Source organism: Anabrus simplex, chromosome 1 (assembly GCF_040414725.1).
Source record: "Anabrus simplex isolate iqAnaSimp1 chromosome 1, ASM4041472v1, whole genome shotgun sequence".
NCBI classification, from domain to species: Eukaryota; Metazoa; Arthropoda; class Insecta; order Orthoptera; family Tettigoniidae; genus Anabrus; species Anabrus simplex.
The window spans coordinates 1,337,012,127-1,337,032,275 of NC_090265.1; the positions used below are offsets into that span (position 1 = coordinate 1,337,012,127).

Consider the following 20,149-nt stretch of genomic DNA (forward strand, 5'->3'; position numbering starts at 1 on the left):
CGAGGCCCACATTGGCTTCACAGTAGTCTCTTCTTCTTCTTCTTCTTCTTCTTCTGCCGGACTGAGTGGCTCAGACGGTTAAGGCGCTGGCCTTCTAACCCCAACTTGGCAGGTTCGATCCTGGCTCAGTCCGGTGGTATTTGAAGGTGCTCAAATACGACAGCCTCGTGTCAGTAGATTTACTGGCACGTAAACTCCTGCGGGACTAAATTCCGGCACCTCGGCGTCTCCGAAGACCGTAAAAGTAGTTAGTGGGACGTAAAGCAAATGACATTCTTCTTCTTCTTAATCTGTTTACCCAGCAGGGTTGGTTTTTCCATCGGACTCAGTGAGCGATCCCACCTCTACCGTCTCAAGGGCAGTGTCCTGCAGCGTGAGCTTAACGTCGGGGATACAACTGGGGAGAATGACCATTACCTCGCCCTGGCTGCCTCACCTGCTATGCTGAACAGGGGCCTTGTCGGGGTATGGGAAGATTGGAAGGGATAGACAAGGTAGACGGAAGGAAGCGGCCGTGGCCTTAAGTACCATCCCGGCATTTGCCTGGAGGAGAACTGGGAAACCATAGAAAACCACTTCGAGGATGGCTAAGGAGGGAATCGAACCCCCTCTACTCAGTTGACCTCCCGAGGCTGAGTTGACCCCGTTCCAGCCCTCGTACCACTTTTCAAATTTCGTGGCAGAGCCGGAAATCGAACCCGGGCCTCCTGGCGTGGCAGCTAATCACACTAACCACTACACCACAGTGGCGGACCGCATTTTCTCCCTTTGTAACTAACACATCTCCTCTAAGGAACGAACCCGCAACTTTTAAGTTGAAACCCAGCGAACAATCCTGTACACGAAAGTAGCATCGTAACTGAATGAAGATATTCTTTGCCATAAGCAAGTAACACACGTCTCGACTTCGCAGCTGTCTCAAACAGTTCTATTGAAAAACTCTATCCAGGGGATTGAACAGCGTAATTTTGCACAAGGGAAGACATGCTTTATGAAGCTCGCTGATCTTTTAAGTAACAATTGAGCAGTAAATTCGCAAGAGTGTTAAATCTACCACCCTAAAATCAACGTGCCCCTTGTGGGGATCGAACCCACGACCTTTGAATTAGAAGTCCAACGCGCTTTCCACTGCGCCAAAGGGGCTTGATACAACGCTGAAGACAATGAAGTGAGATCCTTCACTGAGGAGGTAATCGGGCCGAATTAGAGAGATACATGAGAACGAAAGGATTACTAGTTTAAACTCGCAACAACTCATCGAAGGCTTTCGGCGACGCAAGGATGGCAAAGGACTAGGATTGGGAAGGTAGCAGCCGTGGTTTTCATTAAGGTACAGGTATTTTCCTGCTGTGGAAATGGGAGACAACGCAATACTATTTTCAGGGCTGTCGACGGTGGGATTCAAACCCACCATCTCTAGAATGAAAGCTATAGCTGCGCGACCTTAACCGCACGGCCAACTCTTCTTTTTCTTCTTTATGTGTTTACCTTACAGGGTCGGCTTCTCCCTCGGACTCAGCGAGGGATCCCACCTCTACCACCTCAAGGGCAGTGTCCTTGAGTGTGAGACATTGGGTCGGAGGAGACAACTGGGGAGGATGACCAGTGTCTCGCCCAGGCGGCCTCACCTGCTATGCTGAACAGGCTTCTTGTGGGGGATTGGAAGATTGCTAAGGATAGACAAAGAAGAGGGAAGGAAGCGACCGTGGCCTTAAGTTTTGTACCATCTCGGTATTTTCCTGGAGAAGTGGGAAACCACGGAAAACCAAATCGAGGATGGCTCAGTTGACCTCCCATGGCTGAGTGGCCCCCGTTCCAGTCCTCGTACCACTTTTCAAATTTCGTGGCAGAGCCGGGAATCGAACCCGGGCCTTCGGGGATGGCAGCTAATCACACTAACCACTACGATGGGTTACGGAAGAGCTAGGAGTGGGAAAGAAGCGGTCGTGGCCTTAATTAAGGTACAGTCCCAACATTTCCCCGGTTTAAAAAGGGGGTACCACGGAAAACCATATTCAGAGCTAGTGACAGTGAGGTTCGAACCCACTAGCTGATATGTACATGACCCAAACCCTGCAGCTACTTGCATGGTTTTCCCACTTTTACACCAGATAAATGCGGAAGCTGTACATTAATCATTGCCACGGTCCCTTCCTTTCTGTTCCTAGCCCCGTCCTATTCCATCGTCGCCATAAGACCTCTCAGAATCGGTGCGACGTCGCGACGTAGAAAAAATAACAAAATAAATTAAAGTTCTATTAGCTGCTTTCTGCATAAGTTATTTTAACCTGAAACGTAATATATAACTGTAGCCTATTACATTCACTGCATCTTTACTGAATTCGTCTCACTATACAATCATTTGTTCTTCCAAGGAATTAAATTAAAAGTATTTTAGATAAATGTTCCTGACTATTCATTTCCATTCACATGAAGGCCCTTGAAGGAGTGGAGTGGCTTTCACTTTCCGTAGTCTTGTAACCAAGGAAATAATGCCGTACTCATTGTTAAGTGAGGCGAGCCATATGACTCTCTAGGAGTGGAAGTCTCATTTCCATATTTTTAGATTTCCTGGTGAGGAACTAAACTACGACCTTCCGAGTGAGCTGAGTATGCCTTTTCTCTCTAATGATTGCCAGCGGATCCCGTGAATGTACAGTATTCTATCCACTTAAAAAAAAATAGTTTACCCTCCAGGATTCGTTTATCCGTCGGATTCAACGAGGGATCCCACCTCTCCCGCCTCAAGGGCAGTGTCCTGGAGTGTCGGGTATACATTTTTTTTGCTAGTGGCTTTACGTCGCCTCGACACAGACAGGTCTTATATGGCGACGTTGGGATAGGAAAGGGATGAGAGTGGGGAGGAAGCGGCCGTGTCCTTAATTAAGGTACAGCCCCAGCATTTGCCTGGTGTGGAAATACGGGAAACTATCTTCAGAGATGCTGACAGTGGGATTCGAACCCACTATCTCCCGGATGCAAACCAACAGCTGCGCGCCCCTAATCGCACGGGCCAACTCGCCCGCTGAGGATGCAACTGTACCTCGTGCAGGCGGTCTCACCTGCTTTGCTGAACAGGCTTCTTGTGGGGGATTGGGAGATTGCTAAGGATAGACAAAGAAGAGGGAAGGAATTGGCGGTGGCCTTAAGTTTTGTACCATCTCGGTATTTTCCTGGAGAAGTGGGAAACCACGGAAAACCAAATCGAGGATGGCTCAGTTGACCTCCCAAGGCTGAGTGGACCCCGTTCCAGCCCTCGTACTATTTTTCAGATTTCGTGGCTTAGCCGGGAATCGAACCCGGGCCTCCAGGGGTAGTAGTTAATCACACGAAGCACTATGGCAGAGAAGCGGCCCTACAACTGTTTACATTACTAAATTCGTAGACTGGTTCGTACCCAGCAGATCGAGCCCGTTTGGCACATTGGAAAGCGCGTTGGACAGCTAATTCAAAGGTTGTGGGTTCGAGCCCTACAAGAGGCACTGCAGTTTCAACATAAACAATTGGTTCATTGTGAATATTACATAAAAACGAATTAAGATAATCGATTATCAGTAAGAGACACTTTGTCCCAGTGGAACTTTCTATGTATTTAAGTGGTCTTTGATTTGACCCCCAGGAGGAAAGTCTTGGTTTTAGTGAAACTAAACGAGACTGCTACTATAAGTAGTCTTAGATTTCATTCTCACACGAAATTCTGAGTGAAACTAAACCGCGAATGAAGAAAATTTGTTAAAAACCTGTGAATGGTTTCAAGATAAGAGTAAAGATGGGAAATATGATAACGAAAGACTGTAGAATTGGTGGAGGAGTTAGACAAGGGTGCAGTCTCTCATCTACATTCTATCCTGAGGGAATTGTTGGAGAGTGCTTACATACAGAGGAGTATGCACTGGAAGAAAAAAAATAGAAGGCATACGATGTCTCGATTACATGGTGTAACTAGCCGAGATTGATCAGACAATGAATCAAGTGCCAGGGAATATCAGTCGAGTATATCAGAAGTATAGAATGACTTTTTTTTGCTAGTTGTTTTACGTCGCACCGACACAGATAGATCTTACGGCGACGATGGGACAGGAAAGGGCTAGGAGTGGGAAGGAAGCGGCCGTGGCCTTAATTAAGGTAAGCCCCAGCATTTGCCTGGTGTGAAAATGGGAAACCACGGAAAACCATTTTCAGTGTTGCCGACAGTGGGGTTCGAACCTACTGGATACTGGCCGCACTTAAGCGACTGCAGCTATCGAGCTCGGTGGAATGACTATTAATTGAGAACAAACACCATTGTATTCTAACAGGTACAAAATAATTCGAACCTGCAACACTCATTTCAGGAAGAAATGTAACTGAATATCCCAGCTGTATCTATTTATATCCTGTAAACGAATATTTTGGGAACTGCAAACCAATTTCAGTATGTAGGATTTTCTTTGGGTTTCGAATTCGAAACCCGAGAAACAGTTCGTTACCCCACTTAAACTGTGGCTACAGCCGAAATTAAATAGAAATTGCGTCATAATCCCATTTCATTGCACGAAATATTACTCTGACAGAGAAATGAAACCTGTGAAACTTTCGCCAGCTTTCATACAGGTTCTAAGGATAAAATGAGAAAATCTTTGCGAATATATGTAACGGCATCCATTGTTCTGCTGTTCACACAGTCGACTGGCGTCTTTGTCGAACACCATGTCAAGGCCAGAAAACTTAAAAGTTAGAGGTGAAATCAAAATAATTTTGTTAAGAAAGACAATCCGCCTCTGTGGTGTCGTGGTTAGTGTGATTAGCTGCCACACCCGGAGGGCAGGGCTCGATTCCCGGCTCTGCCACGAAATTTGAAAATTAATATGAATACAGTAACGGAGTCCACTCAGCCTCGGGCGATCAACTGAGTAGAGAGGGTTCTATTCCCACCTCACCCTTCCTAAAAGTGGTTTTCCGTGTTTTCCCACTTCTTCTTCAGGCAAATACCGGGATCGTACCTAACTTAAGGCCACGGCCGCTTCCTTTCCTCTTACTTGCCTATCCCATCTACTCTTCCCATCTCCCACAACGCCCATATTCCGCAGGGGAGGCCACTGGTCCTCCTCCCCAGTTGTATCCCCGACCAAATATCTCACGCTCGAAGATACTGTCATTGAGACGGTAGAGGTGGGATCACTCGCTGCGACCGAGGCAAAAACCAACCATGGACGGTAAGCAGATTAAGAAAGAAAGAATTAAAATATGAAAATCACAGCCTGTTCCCAGTCATTCGACCGGGTCAAAAATAGAGTGAACGAAGCCCCATCTAGCTGCGAGGATAGGAGTTGTGCCGGCTGCCGAACCCTATAGCACTCCTCTCGGGCAATGATTAATGACTGACAGATGAAATGAAATTTTAATATGCAGAGTGTTGCTAGAATGAGAGATGACAGGGAAAACCGGAGTACCCGGAGGAATACCTGTCCCGCCTCCGCGTTGTCCAGCACAAATCTCACATGGTGTGATTGGGATTTAAACCACGGTATCCAGCGGTGAGAGGCCGGCGCGCTGCCGCCAGAGCCACGGAGACTACAGAGGAAAGAATTACTAATCTTTTTATGAATTGGAGCATCATTTCCGTAATTTTAATGCATGCATATTAAGCACGTTGCTGAGTTATACAAATTTGCATTTGACTTAATTTACGCTGGCGAAAGGAGTACCTCCCTTCTCGAAGTAATAATAAACACCACTACCAACAAACACCCTCTGGAAAATGTTCCAGGATATAAGCTAGGAAGTGATCGGTCTGTCACCAGGGTGCCTGAATCACTACAAACAGACAAACCATTAGGTGAAACACTAGAGAATGATGCCCTCTCTCAGACCTATGAAATGTGTTGCAGTGATCTGATGTGCCGAGAAGGGTAAGACGGGAGTGATTGTGGCCTATAAAAGGAACTGCCCCGGCATCTGCCTTAGTGAGGAAAATGATAAACCATGGACAGACAGAGAGGAGAGATGATGGTGGAGACCGGCTCCTTCGCCTCCCGAATCCAGCTCTGAATTGGTTAAAAAAAAAGCGCATGTACCCCGGAATATGTTTTATTTCCTAGTCTAACGCTCAATATTTAGAGTATGCAATAGTGTCTTGAAAGGTATTGGGGATGAAAAATGGCAAAGACTTCCTATATGTATTTCTTATGATATCAGAAAGAGGTCCTAACACATTTGCCTACAACCACTAAGACCACTCAGAAAATTCATTTGCTTCGCACTGCACAACAAAAATCTCTTTTTATTACGTCGTTACTGAGCATGTAAGATCCGTCAAACTTAACACAAGCAGCCCCTTTGGCGCAGTGGAAAGCGCGTTGGACTTCTAATTCAAAGGTCGTGGGTTCGATCCCCACAAGGGGCGATGTCGTTTTTAGATAAAGGAATTAAATAGCGCTAAAATCACTGTCGCTCTTATATTTACGGCAATAATTCAACAGCTTCGTTGAGGAATTATCCATCTGGTTTCGTATGATATCGTGAATCGTTTTACCTCATTATACAGAACTTTCCGCCTCTGTGGTGTAGTGGTTAGCGTGATTAGCTGCCACCCCTGGAGGTCCGGATTCGATTCCCGGCTCTGCCACAAAATTTGAAAAGTGGTACGAGGGCTGGAACGTAGTCCACTCAGCCTCGGGAGATCAACTGAGTAGAGGGTGCTCGATTCCCACCTCAACCTTCCTCGAAGTGGTTTTACGTGGTTTCCCACTTCTCCTCCAGGCAAATGCCGGGATAGTACCTAACTGAAGGCCACGGCCGCTTCCTTCCCTCTTCCTTGCCTGTCCCATCCAATCTTCCCATCCCTCCACAAGGCCCCTATTCAGCATAGCAGGTGAGGCCACCTGGGCGAGATACTGGTCATCTTCCCCTGTAGTATCCTCCGACCCAGAGTCTGAAGCTCCAGGACGCTGCCCTTGAGGCGGTAGAGGTGGGATCCCGCGCTGAGTCTGAGGGAAAAACCGACCCTGGAGGATAAACAGATTAAGTAGAAGAAGAAGAAGAAGAAGAATTCGACAGTTTCGCTGAGGAATTATCCATCTGATTTCATGTCATTTCGTGAATAGTTTTACCTCACTATACAGAACTTTCCGCCGCTGTGGTGTAGTGGTTAGTGTGATTAGCTGCCACCCCTGGAGGTCCGGATTCGATTCCCGGCTCTGCCACGAAATTTGAAAAGTGGTACGAGGGCTGGAACGTAGTCCACTCAGCCTCGGGAGATCAACTGAGTAGAGGGTGTTCGATTCCCACCTCAGTCTTCCTCAAAGTGATTTTCCGTGTTTTCCCACTTCTTCTTCAGGCAAATGCCGGGATGGTACCTAACTTAAGGCCACGGTCGCTTCCTTCTCTCTTACTTGCATATCCCTTCTAATCTTCCCATCCCCCACAAGTCCCATGTTCAACATAGCATGGAATGCCGCCTGGGCGAGATACTGGTCATCCTTCCCAGTTGTATCGCCGACCAAATGTCTCACGCTCCAGGATACCGCCCTTGAGACGGTATAGTTGGGATACTTTGCTGAGCCCGAGGCAAAAACCAACCCTGGATGGTAAGCTGATTAAGAAAGAATTGAAAAGTGAAAATCCACAGCCTGTTTCCAGTCATTCGACCGGGTCAAGAATAGAATGAATGAAGCCCCATCTAAACCATGGACAGACAGAAAGGAAAGATGATGGTGGGGACCGGCTCCACCGCCTGCCGAATCTGAATCCATATCTGGATGGGTCAAAAATAGCTCATGTGTCGCGCCATATGTTTTCATCCCTAGTCTAACGATCAATACTGAAAGTATGCAATAGTGTCTTGAAAGGTATTGGGGATGAAAAATGGCAGACTTCCTATATGTATTCATGATGATGTCAGAAAGAGGCCCTAGCAGATAATCACCGTTGCCTTATAACAACGAAAGCCACTCAGAAAATTAATTTGCTTCGCACTGCACAACAAAAATCTCTTTTTATTACGTCCTTACTGAACATGTAAGATCCGTCAATTTCGATACAAGCAGCCCCTTTGGCGCAGTGGAAAGCGCGTTGCACTTCTAATGCAAAGGTCGTGGGTTCGATCCCCACAAGGGGTGATGTCGTTTTTAAATACATGAATCAATTAGTGCTAAAATCATGATCCATTAGCTGTCACTCGTATGTTTACGGCAATAATTCAGCAGTTTCGTTGAGAAATGATCCACCTGATTCTATCTGATGTCATGTATAGTTTTACCTCATTATAGCCTACATGACTTTCTTAAACTATTCCAAACATCATACAATGAAAGTAAATGAACTCATGCATGCGTGATTCTATCCGCGACCCTGTTTAGTATGTAGAATGACTTTTTCGAAAGGACAGAAAATGTGAACACCATCCTGGGGAAAATGTTGATATTTATTCATGGTACAAGAGAAAAAGTCCGCCTCTGTGGTGAAGTGGTTACTGTGATTAGCTGCCACCCCCGGAGGCCCGGGTTCGATTCCCGGCTCTGCCACGAAATTTGGAAAGTGGCACGAGGACTGGAACGCGGTCAACTCAGCCTCGGGATGTCAAAAGTAGAGCTGGGTTCGATTCCCACTTCAGCCATCCTGGAAGTGGAGGACGAGCGAACTTGACATACACAAATACATTTCGTGAATTGGTGCCTGCTAGCATACCCCGTGGTAAGACTGGGAAGCGAATCCGTCACCTTTACTGAAGAAGTCGGTTTAATACAAGTTATTTTACTGGCAAGTAGTTCCTTATATGGGTTCCCTAATAGGTATGTGCCTTTCTGTACTTCCCTGCAAGAGTTTAAGCAAAAGACCGCATGTGATGTCCGCCTCTGTGGTGTAGTGGTTAGCGTGATTAGCTGCCACCCCCGGAGGTCCGGGTTCGATTCCCGGCTCTGCCACGAAATTTGGAAAGTGGCACGAGGGCTGGAACGGGGTCCACTCAGCCTCGGGAGGTCAACTGAGTAGAGGTGGGTTCGATTCCCACCTCAGCCATCCTGGAAGTGGTTTTCCGTGGTTTCCCACTTCTCCTCCAGGCGAATGCCGGGATGGTACCTAACTTAAGGCCACGGCAGCTTCCTTCCTTCTTCCTTCTCTATCCCTTCCAATCTTCCCATCCCTCCCCAAGGCCCCTGTTCAGCATAGCAGGTGAGGCCGCCTAGGCGAGGTACTGGTCATACTCCCCAGTTGTATCCCCCGACCAAGAGTCTGAAGCTAAAGGACACTGCCCTTAACTTGTGTCCTCATTCCGAGGAGGCGCACTTTTCTGGCACACTCCCATTGCAGGTGACCTCCTGCCATTCTTTAATTTCTGGCAGAACCGGGAATCGAACCCGGGCACCGAGGATGGTAGCTGATAACGCTAACCGGAGTCGGACTAAACTAAATCCAAGTGATGGAAGTGGGAAACATGTTCTACACCTGTCACACATGCTACCGTCTCAAGCGTGAGACATTGGGTCGGGGATACAACTGTAGAGGGGGACCAGTACCTCGCCCAGGGAGTCTCACCTGCTATGCTGAACAGGGCCTTGTGGAGGGATGGGGAGATCGGAAGGGACAGACAAGGAAGAGGGAAGAAGTGGCCGTGGCCTTAAATTAAATGCCGTAGTGTCATTTGCCTGGAGGAGATGTGGGTAACCACGGAAAACCACTTCCAGACTGGCTGAGGTGGGATTCGAACCATCCTCTACTCATTTGACCTCCCGAGGCTGAGTGGATCCCATTCCAGCCCTCGTATTACAGTTCAAATTTCGTGGCAGAGCCAGTAATCGAACCCGGGCCTGCGGAGGGTGGCAGCTATTTACACTAACCACTACACCACAGAGGCGGACATGCTAAATTACTGAAGTAAATACGATCACATACAGTAATTGTAATCTGTGAGTAAACATTTTTCTGTAGTAGAAGTATGTGTTCCTTCAAATGATACTACTATTTTGTATGTCGTCTACGATATATTACCATTACTGTATTTAGGTTCATGATTTCACGGCCCGTAATTATAGATATGATAATATAGCGTTTGGGCTTTTGCCGTCTCGAGAAAATAAGGAGAGTACTCTTCGCACAGCGAGCCATCTGGTGACAAACGAGAGTGCCATTTATATGAACCAGTGGTAAAGTATTATTAAATTAAAACCGTCATTATTAGAGACGTCTTCCCCGTGAACAGACAAAGTTTTCTTCTGAAGACGCGCACCAAATTTCTCTACGAAAAGTAAAGAATTTCACCTTGTTTTTTTTTTTTTTTTTTTTGACATGGTAAAAGCCCAATAGCTATATTATCATATACCTACTATTACCATAATTTTCTCGAAAAATGTGAGCCCCTTACAATTTTCAAAGGAAATGTATGTGTAATTTTCTTTAGAAAATGTTATTGTATTTTGAAAGCTTGCAATAAATACAAAGTGTTCAATTTTTTCACTTCCAAAAGAAAATTCATGCACGAGAGGATTAAAGGAACTGGCAGCTCTTAGTCCTTGGCCCAGTGATCCACTTCATTAGAGGTGACAGTCGACCTTCTCGAGAGAGCGGCGAGAACAAGGGATCATTGTGAGTCTGGGATGTAGTCTTCTGTAAAAGCGAAAGTTTTCACACATCACATTTCATTTAAACCCTGCAACCTGAATGAGGTAATCAGTTCAATAGAATCGTATGCTTTAACGAGGACCAAGTCGGTTTCGAGCAATCTTCGGACGATAAATTTGTGTTAACTGTCAGACAGTGTTGACGAAGAACGTGTCAGAACAATACTCCATTGAATTTCATTGTGATAATCCCGGCTCAGTTCGTTGCTTATATATGTCAGCCTTATCTCGCTAGCCGGCACGTAGAAGAACTCATGCGGGACAATATTCACAAAATGAAAATTTGTAAATCTGAAAACAACTCCTTAATAGTATTGTTTTAAGGTGTATAGGATCACATGCGACTTTGAAACATTGAATACGGTAGATAAAGCTTGTTTCCTGGGATAAGTGGCTCTGAGCCCAAGTAGGCTTGTTCGATCCCCATTTCAGTCTGGTGTTTGGAGGCGCTCAAATATATCAGCCTCGTGTCGTTAGATATACTGGCACTTAATAGAAATCTCAGCACCTCAGCCACTTCACAAGCCATAAAAGTAGTTAGAGGGTCGTAAAGATTATAATCTTATATTTATAACACAAGGTTATTTCTCAGGATAATCCGCTTGCGGTTTCTACGGAGCAAATGTATGTAAAATAAAAAATTAAGGTTGTTGATTGTTGTTGATAATAATAATGGCCTGATGTAGGTCTTTTTCTAGTAGACGGCTTATTAGGCGACCTGCATGTCTGTGAAGATGAGGGCCCTACCTAGGATGATTTCTAATGTTGAATACGCCACAATTAACCAATTAAGGTTAAAATCCCGACACGGCCGGGGATCGAACCCGGGACCCTCTGAACCGAAGGCCAGTACGGTGACCATTCAGCCAACGAGTCGGACATTATTGTTGATAAAATGCCGTTATTAATACAAAATCATGATGCATTTTTACTTAGTTCGCCAACTGGCCGAGAGTTCTATGACGCGAAGGTTGTTGCTGTTTCCACCTCTTCAGTATGTAGCTATTAAGACTCCTGGTGGAAATTTTTCAAAAGCCTTTAAAGTATGAGCACGTTGAAAATGAATGACTATAGGATCTTAAAAGCCTGAGTCATGCTCTCACGTGAAGTAACAAGCCTTGCAGAAGCTATTCAAGATTACTCCGATAAATGCATGCTGGTGAGAAACTCACTCTTAGTCACAACTCACATACAGCCGGTACTTACTCCACCACTGGGAATACTGAAAGGTTCCACGTGAGGAATCTCAATGACAACTTGAAAAAGTTTTGTATATGAGGTCAATGAAATGTGAAGTTTCGTCTCTGAGTCCTGAATCGACTTGAGGTCTCCTGAAATTTAAAGCCACGTAAATCTGCAAGATTGCTTCGGATTTCCTTTACAGTTAATGGAATGCACTGCCTGTTGCTATTTATTTACGGAAGAATATTTTACATCTGCCTCCTGGCACAAGTCAGAGCAAAACTTATATTACATTGAAGTCTTATTTACGTGTAAGACAAGCCGCTGAGGAATCGGTAATGCTGACGAGCACGACTAGTGTTATGAAAAGTGCTACATATATGGCCAGTCTTCTTGCAACAGCACTTTACCGCGCAGTGAGGAAAGGAACTGGAAACTACCTCTTTCCTTATCATGATTTTTACGCCTCGTTTTAGCGTCATCGTTGGTTTCTGCGGTTTCTCAATAGCTGCATAATCTTTGGTGGTGCTATTTGAGGATCCAACCAGCCTCCAGTCTGAACACTTAACACACAAAAGTTAGATATGGAATATTGAAGAAAATTCAGGGTGTCTCTACATACTTTTACAGTACCGGTCAAAAGTTTAGAACCACAAAAAGAAAGCACAAAATGTCATCTAGAACCTAAAATTGTACCACTAGACCTCTGTATCTTTTTTATTGAGGTGTTACATCTAATAGGATATGTGTCACCTGATTTCAGTGAGTTAGTCCAAATACGCTAGAGGTATTGAATTTTTAAGTCAAGTCTTGAAAGGTCATACCAAAAAAATAAAAAATTGGTTGCAAGTTTTTTTTTTTTTTTTTTTTTTTTTTTTTGCTAGTTGCTTTACGTCGCACCAACACAGATAGGTCTCATGGCGACGATGGTATAGGAAAGGCCTAGGAATGGGAAGGAATCGGCCGTAGCCTTAATTAAGGTACAGCCTCAGCATTTGCCTGGTGTGAAAATGGGAAACCAACGAAAACCATCTTCAGGGCTGCCAACAATGGGGTTCGAACCCACTATCTCCCGATTACTGGATACTGGCCGCACTTAAGCGACTGCAGCTATCGAGCTCGGTCTTTGTAGACTTAGCAACAGATGGGGGCTATTTTAGTATAAGTATAAACATTCCGAAAATATGCGACATCGCTTTTTGCGTGTTTTATTATTTTTGAACCAGCGCCAAAATGGTTGATCTTTCTTTGTTTTTGTCATGTATGGCCCAAGGTCTCAGGGCGAGCTATCTGCCCTCTGCACTCTGTACTCTGCACACTCTGCGGATGGCATCCAAGAACACATTTCTGATGCCGCTTGCGCACACTGAGACATATGACAAGAACAGGGAAAAAATTACCGTTTTGTTGCTGGTTTGAAAAAACCGCACGAAAATCGGTGCCGCATTTTTCGGATTTTTTTAGCCTATAATTATTCTAAAACTAGCTGATGTACCCATGCTTCGCTACGAGATTCTCAGAAAGACTGGCCTTGTGGTTCTCCTAACTGAAGTCAACATAGGTCATCACAAGAACGTCAGTAGGAAAGTAGCGATTAAAAGCAATGTTATCATATCAAATACTCGATCAAATGAAAAACCGGACATTTTCTCACTTTTAACGAACAGTACTACGGCGCCGATCTAACAGTCCAAATTTCCAGTGCTGGAATGATCAGGCCGCAGACAGCTGTGAACACTCCACTGCCATTATTCCGTTAAATATGCACACTGCTCATTCCAATCAGTGCCCCAGAGTAGGGACTGAATAGCTCGATTGCTGTGATGAACCAATGTGTTACGCACCAGTAGTATCAGAAAATTTATGAACTAGAGGAATGGCATGCTAAAGAAGAAAGTTATCTAAATCCCCAGCTACTTCCCGCCAATATTCAGGCAGGATGTTAAAGGGGCCCATTCACAGTCGAGCGGGTTGGCGAGCCCGTTCGTGACCTTGGTCGCACTGACCGGCTCGAAGGTGTATGGGGGGTTGTTGAGGGTTGGGCTCGAGGTTGGGTCAGTGTTGGCGGTTCGACTGGTAAACCAGCGAACCCGACCGGTTCACCAACCCGTCAGTGTGTGTATGGCCAGTACCAGACCGGCTCACTGTGGTTTCGTCTGTAGCTTAATTTGGTTTCTGTGTGAGTTAATTAGGCCTACCTCAAATAACAATTACTTCTGAGAAGAATAAGCAGTTCCGGGAAGAATTTATTGAAATGTACTGGGCTAGTCCTGGAGCTTTCCCATCCTTGCGTCACGCAATACCTTCCATGTGTTCGTGCGACATTCGAACACTAATAATAACAACAACAACAACAACAATAATAATAGTAATAATAGTAATTTGAAGAAGAAGAAGAATCCATGGTCTCCCGATACTCTCGTACAAATAATATTAGCCTATAGACCATTGTGCTATGACATATATGACTTTCGCGCCTCTGCACTTAACTTGTTAATACTGTAAGTATGTATCATACATTACTACAGTAGTGGAATTTTCTGTACCGGTATTTCATAATTAGTAGTGAAATAACATTTCCCAAACTAATCACTTTCAAAAGAATATTACGTTTGTTTTATAAAAACGATCATATAATACATCACAATCAAAATTGTGTAGGCCCACTTACGTGCAAATATTCCGACTGCAACGTATCGAAGATTGCCCAACACGTCTCAGGAATAATTTTTCCAAGTAGCTGAGGAGATATTACACTGCTAAATTTCAGGTCTTCATAACTTTTCCCTGTCGCTAGAAATCGCAATGTTACAATTAACCCCTCTTCAGCACAGATGGTATCTCTCATGTGTGTCTCCTGTTTCTCTATGTTTGGCCGAATCAACTCCAACAATTTTTCGCAAAAACTGTCGCTAACCGTACGCAGAAAGTTCTTATAATCTGCAGGTTCTTGTACTCACAGAGTTCTTAATAGGCTAACGTGTGAAAATCCTAGTTTATCTCTCAACCATTCCTTCATTCACACACGTTTCTTCTTCTTTACTTCATCATTGCACAAATTCTGCAACAGCTACAGCCACTTTGGAATGTTTTCGTTGGGCCATAACAAAAACTTTTTTTGCTAGTGGCTTTACGTCGCACCGACACAGATAGGTCTTATGGCGACGATGGGATAGGAAAGGCCTAGGAGTTGGAAGGAAGCGGCCGTGGCCTTAATTAAGGTACAGTCCCAGCATTTGCCTCGTGTGAAAGTGGAAAACCAAGGGAAAACTATCTTCAGGGCTGCCGACAGTGGGATTCGAACCCACTTTCTCTATAACAAAAACTAGGCAATGCACATAGACCTACTATTTGCAATACAGACTGGCGGACTGGTCCGCCAACGGGTTCGCCAGTGTATGGTCACCGTCGAGTCAGTCGGGTTCGGGGTGTGGATTTTATACATGGACGGGCTCGCCAACCGGCTCGACTGTGAATGGGCCCCTTTACACTCGGTACGACCGAGCGAGTTTGTCGTGTGGTTAGGGGCGCGCAGCTGTGAGCTTGTATCCGGGAGATAGTGGATTCGAACCCCACTGTCGGCAGTACTGAAGATGGTATTCAGTGGTTTCCACTTTCACACCAAGCAAATGCTGGGGCTGTACCTTAATTGAGGCCAATGCCGCTTCCTTCACGCTCCTAGCCCTTTCCTATCCCATTGTCCCATAAGACCTATCTGTGTCGGTGCGACGTAGGAAAAAAAACACTCGGTACGCAGCAGTAATCCTATCTATCGGAGTTGAGTGGCAACAGAAGAAACAAAGCACATCTCAACAAACAATGATCAATTTTATGAGCTTTCTATATTGTAGGCCTTCACATTTAGTTTTCTTTCGACTCTGTGATATTAGGGCGTCTTATAAAATTATTTATAGCGTGGACTGTAGTTCCTTCTTCTCCGAATTTACATACCGATTTTCATCATATTCTGTTTACCCATTTTCTTGCGACTCGGCTCTGATATGGACTTAGTAACAAAAATACAAATTCATTAATATCTCTGTTATCCATAACCAGTACGGTAAAAATGTATGAGACATAAATGGTCGGAAATGTAATACCATATAACATTAGTTATGGCTGCCTCTGTGGATCCGTGGTAGAGTGTCGGCCTCCGGATCCCAAGATAGCGGGTTCAAACCCGGCAGAGGTAGTCGGATTTTTGAAGAGCGGAAAAAAGTCCATTCGACACTCCATGTCGTACGATGTCGGCATGTAAAAGAACTCTGGTGATACATTTGGTATTTACCCGACAAAATTAATTAAATCTCAGCCATAGACGCCCAAGAGAGATCCGGTTTACTCTAGGTCCGCTAGATGGCAGACAGAGTAAACCGGAACGTCGAAATTGACGAGCAGACAGCCAGATGGCGTCAAATCGAAATGTCTGCAAACGGTAGCTGAGGCCATACGATTATTATTATTATTTACTTTAGTTATGTGGTATTTATCGATACGACCACTAATGTATGTATGTATGTTGGGTATTCAGCCCAAAGACTGGTTTGATCCTCCATAGCTCCGCTAACAGCTGTTATAAATAGCCTAGGCGTCACTGAACAGGCGTACTAGGGAAATGAGGAGTGAGGTAGTTTCCCGTTGCTTTCCTCGCCGACCACTAATAACATAAATATTTGAGAATTAAATTTTAGGCCTTCCCCTCAAGTACAATTTTACTCAGCGTGAATAAAATTATTTATGGCCAAGGTTATAGCGACTTATTCCCCGACTTTGCATACCGATTTTCATTAAGATAAGACCACTAATAACATAAATATTTTGGAATTAAATATTAGGCCATCCCCTAAACTATCATTTCACATAGCAAGAATAAAATTATTGATGGCCTAGATTGTAGACACTTATTCCCCGACTTTTCATACTGATTTTCATTAAAATCTCTTCAGCCGTCTTCTCGTGATGGGTGTACAGACAGACAGACAGACAGACAGACAGACAGACAGACAGACAGACAGACAGACAGACAGACAGACAGACAGACAGACAGACAGACAGACAGACAGACAGACAGACATTACGGAAAATTAAAAAGTGCATTTCCTTGTTACTAATACGAGTGACCCAGAAATATCATCCTTTTTAAATTCTGAGAAATGTACAGACAAAACTCTTATTATATAATTATATAGATGACCCTCAACTATTGCCAAGTCTGCAAAATAATCTAGTTGGTGATACTTGAAACCAATTAGAGTGTATAGTACATAATATTTCCAAAAATGTTGACTTTCTGATGTGACCTTCCAACAGTTAAAAATGTATAATTATACAATACTTGGCGTAAATCAATGAAATCAGGCCACGTATATCTTAATACATGCGAGAGCTCAGGAAAAAAATACAGAGGTCTAGTAGCACAATTTTAGGTTCATTTTTCTTTTTGTTATTGGCATTACGTCGCACTGACACAGATAGGTCTTATGGCGACAGTGGGACAGGAAAGGGCTAGGACTGGGAAGGAAGTGGCCGTGGCCTTAATTAAGGTACAGCCCCAGCATTTGCCTGGCGCAAAAATGGGAAACCACGCCAAACCATCTTCAGGGCTGCCGACAGTGGGGTTCGAACCCACTATCTCCCGAGTACTGGACACTGGGCGCACTTAAGATTGTAGGTTCTAGGTAACACTTCATGATTTTTTAATGTGGCCCTAAACTTTTAACCCGTACTCGAGGTCTGTACTGCACTTATACAAACAGATAACTTACGCTACCATTATTGACCGAGCAAGTGACTGTGCGGCTTGGGTCTCGTAGCTATCAGCTTGCATTCTTATTTATTAGAATTTGCTTTACGTCACACCGACACAGGGAGGTCTTATGGCGACGACGGGATAGGAAAGGTCTAGAAGTGGGAAGGAAGTGGCCGTGGCCTTAATTAAGGTACAGCCCCAGCATTTACCTGGTGTGAAAATGGGAAACCACGGAAAACCATCTTCAAGGCTGTCAACAGTGGGGTTCAAGCTCACAGCTGCGCGCCCCAAGCCGCACGGCCAACTCGCCCGGTCAGCTTGCATTCGGGAGATAGTGAGTTCGAGCCCCACTGTCGGCAGCCCGGAAGATGGTTTTAAGACCTCCCTGTGTCGGTGCGACGCAAAGCAAACAAACAAAAAACTACATTGAACACATCACACGCAATAGTGAATACATCCCTCCACACAGGGTATATACTAATAGATGGATAGCTGACTTATTTAATCTGGCAAAGTCAGACATTTGTCCCTGTCTTACGCTCAACCAGCGTTTACACATATTCAGTAACTAATAGTAATTTACACAGTAGAACAATATTAATATTAAATCTATCACTGTCGCTGATATTAAGCTAGGTCGGGATAATAATAATAATAATAATAATAAATAATAATAATAATAATAGGAACAGTTCATGCTAGATTAATAAATCGGTCTGAACGACATGAAGTAGGGAGTGAAGGATATATTTTGGTCAAGGAGTAGCCACAGTGGGAGAAGAAGAAGAAGAGTTACCTATTGCCTTTTCTCGTAGAGGTATTTTGTACAAGCCCGTTTGAAACTGTTTATCTCTGATGCCTCTCTGGCCTCCTGAGGAAGAAGGTTCAGTTCCCGGCTAGCAGTAACTGAGAAGAAGATGGAAGCTGAGGAGCTGTCTTGGAATGGCGAGAAGAGTTGTACTTCATGTTGCGCTCATAGCGCTCAGAAGTATTATGGAATCGTTTGTACAGGCAGGATGGGGAGTGTAGTTTGAGTGTGCGGTGTAGTAGACTGAGTGTGTGAGGCTTACGACTGTCCTCGAGGCACAGCCAGTTCAGTTCGTCGTACGATTTAGACACGTGATCCACGTATTTTAAGTTACAGATAAACCTAACAGAGGCATTTTGTGCGCGTTGTAGCTTTGTTTGTTGTTGGCGTCTGAAAAGGCATTCGGCCGTAAAACTGGGTCAAATCCATTCCAAGTGCTGGCCCCAAAACATTTGGTATAACGGCCAGGAAGAAGAAAGCGACTATAAAATATATTTCTAGGGGCGAGTTGATAGCCAGCTACGTGCTGTAGGAATAGCGTTCCTACCTCTTACCTCGAAGCCCCGGGTTCGATATCCGGCCAGGTCAGGGATTTTTGCCTGGATCTGAGTCCTGGTTCGAGGCCCACTCAGCCTACGTGATCACAATTGGGGAGCTATCTGACGATGAGATGGCGGCCCCGGTCTAGGAAGCCAAGAATAACGACCGAGAGGATTCGTCGTGCTGACCACACGACACCTCATAATCTACAGTCCTTCGGGATGAATAGCAGTCGCTTGATAGGCTGTGGCTCTTCGGGGATGTTGCGCCATGAGGTTTGGTTTCTTGGCGAGTTGGTAGGTCCCCAATACTGTCAATGTGCTGGCCTTTGGTCACAGGGGTCCCGGGTTCGATTCCCGGCAGGGTCGGGAATTTTAACCATCATTGGTTAATTTCGCCGGCACGGGGACTGGGTGTATGTGTCGTCTTCATCATCATTTCATCCTCATCACGGCGCGCAGGTCGCCTATGGGAGTCAAATCAAAAGACCTGCACCTGGCGAGCCGAACATGTCCTTGGACACTCCCGGCATTAAAAGCCATACGCCATTTCATTTTTACTGTCAATGAACACATCCCTCTCTCCTACATGTACACGAGGTAAGGTTTCAAAGAGTCACCTTCCTAAATTGTGCACTTAGGACCTATTCTCCGGTTTTTTGGCTGAATAGTCAACGTAGCGGCCTTCAGTTCGGCAGGAACCCAGATCCGATTCCAGGCCGGCTGGAAGATTTTAACTTTATATGGTTAATTTCTCCAGTTCGGGGGCTGGGTATTTGTGTTCGTCGTAATTTGCTACACATTTACATACAACACATCACACTGCAAAACATGCCAGAAAACTAATAGAAAATATATCATTCCACACAGGGTTGGCGCCAAAAAGGCATCCAAAGTGCCGACACCAGGTAATTGGGAAATACCAGGAAAGTGAAGGGGAAGCAGAAGAAGAAGAAGAAGAAGAAGGAGGAGGAATTTAGGACCTATTCCAAAACAGGAGGAACTATCAGCATAATTAAGTGTACTTGTAGTTTGTATGCTAGTGTTAAATTATTGCTTGTTTCGGAAAATAAACGACCGTGTCATGTATGCTGGGTACCAACTGGACATTTGTTTGGTGTATATAGGACGATAATACATATTGTCTTCAGGAAAGGCCCGAGTAAAATTTGAATTCACTATACTTCTCGGAGAATGAGGTATTCATTTTTAGGACCCATTTCACAGATAATGACATCACTGTCGACGAAGATGCCATTGGTTGCATTAGTTAAAT

The 20,149-nt window shown here is 44.8% G+C and overlaps 1 protein-coding gene and 3 non-coding genes across 4 annotated transcripts in view; 2 read left to right on the forward strand and 2 right to left on the reverse strand.

Moving 5' to 3' along the window:
- LOC136858952 (angiotensin-converting enzyme) overlaps positions 1–20,149 on the reverse strand; it is a 135,830-nt gene that overhangs the window by 46,305 nt on the left and 69,376 nt on the right. The gene's annotated exons all lie outside the window — the stretch shown is intronic.
- Positions 1,071–1,143, reverse strand: TRNAR-UCU (transfer RNA arginine (anticodon UCU)). Its single transcript has one exon. It is a non-coding gene; the product is annotated as a tRNA-Arg (tRNA).
- Positions 6,313–6,385, forward strand: TRNAR-UCU (transfer RNA arginine (anticodon UCU)). Its single transcript has one exon. It is a non-coding gene; the product is annotated as a tRNA-Arg (tRNA).
- Positions 8,027–8,099, forward strand: TRNAR-UCU (transfer RNA arginine (anticodon UCU)). Its single transcript has one exon. It is a non-coding gene; the product is annotated as a tRNA-Arg (tRNA).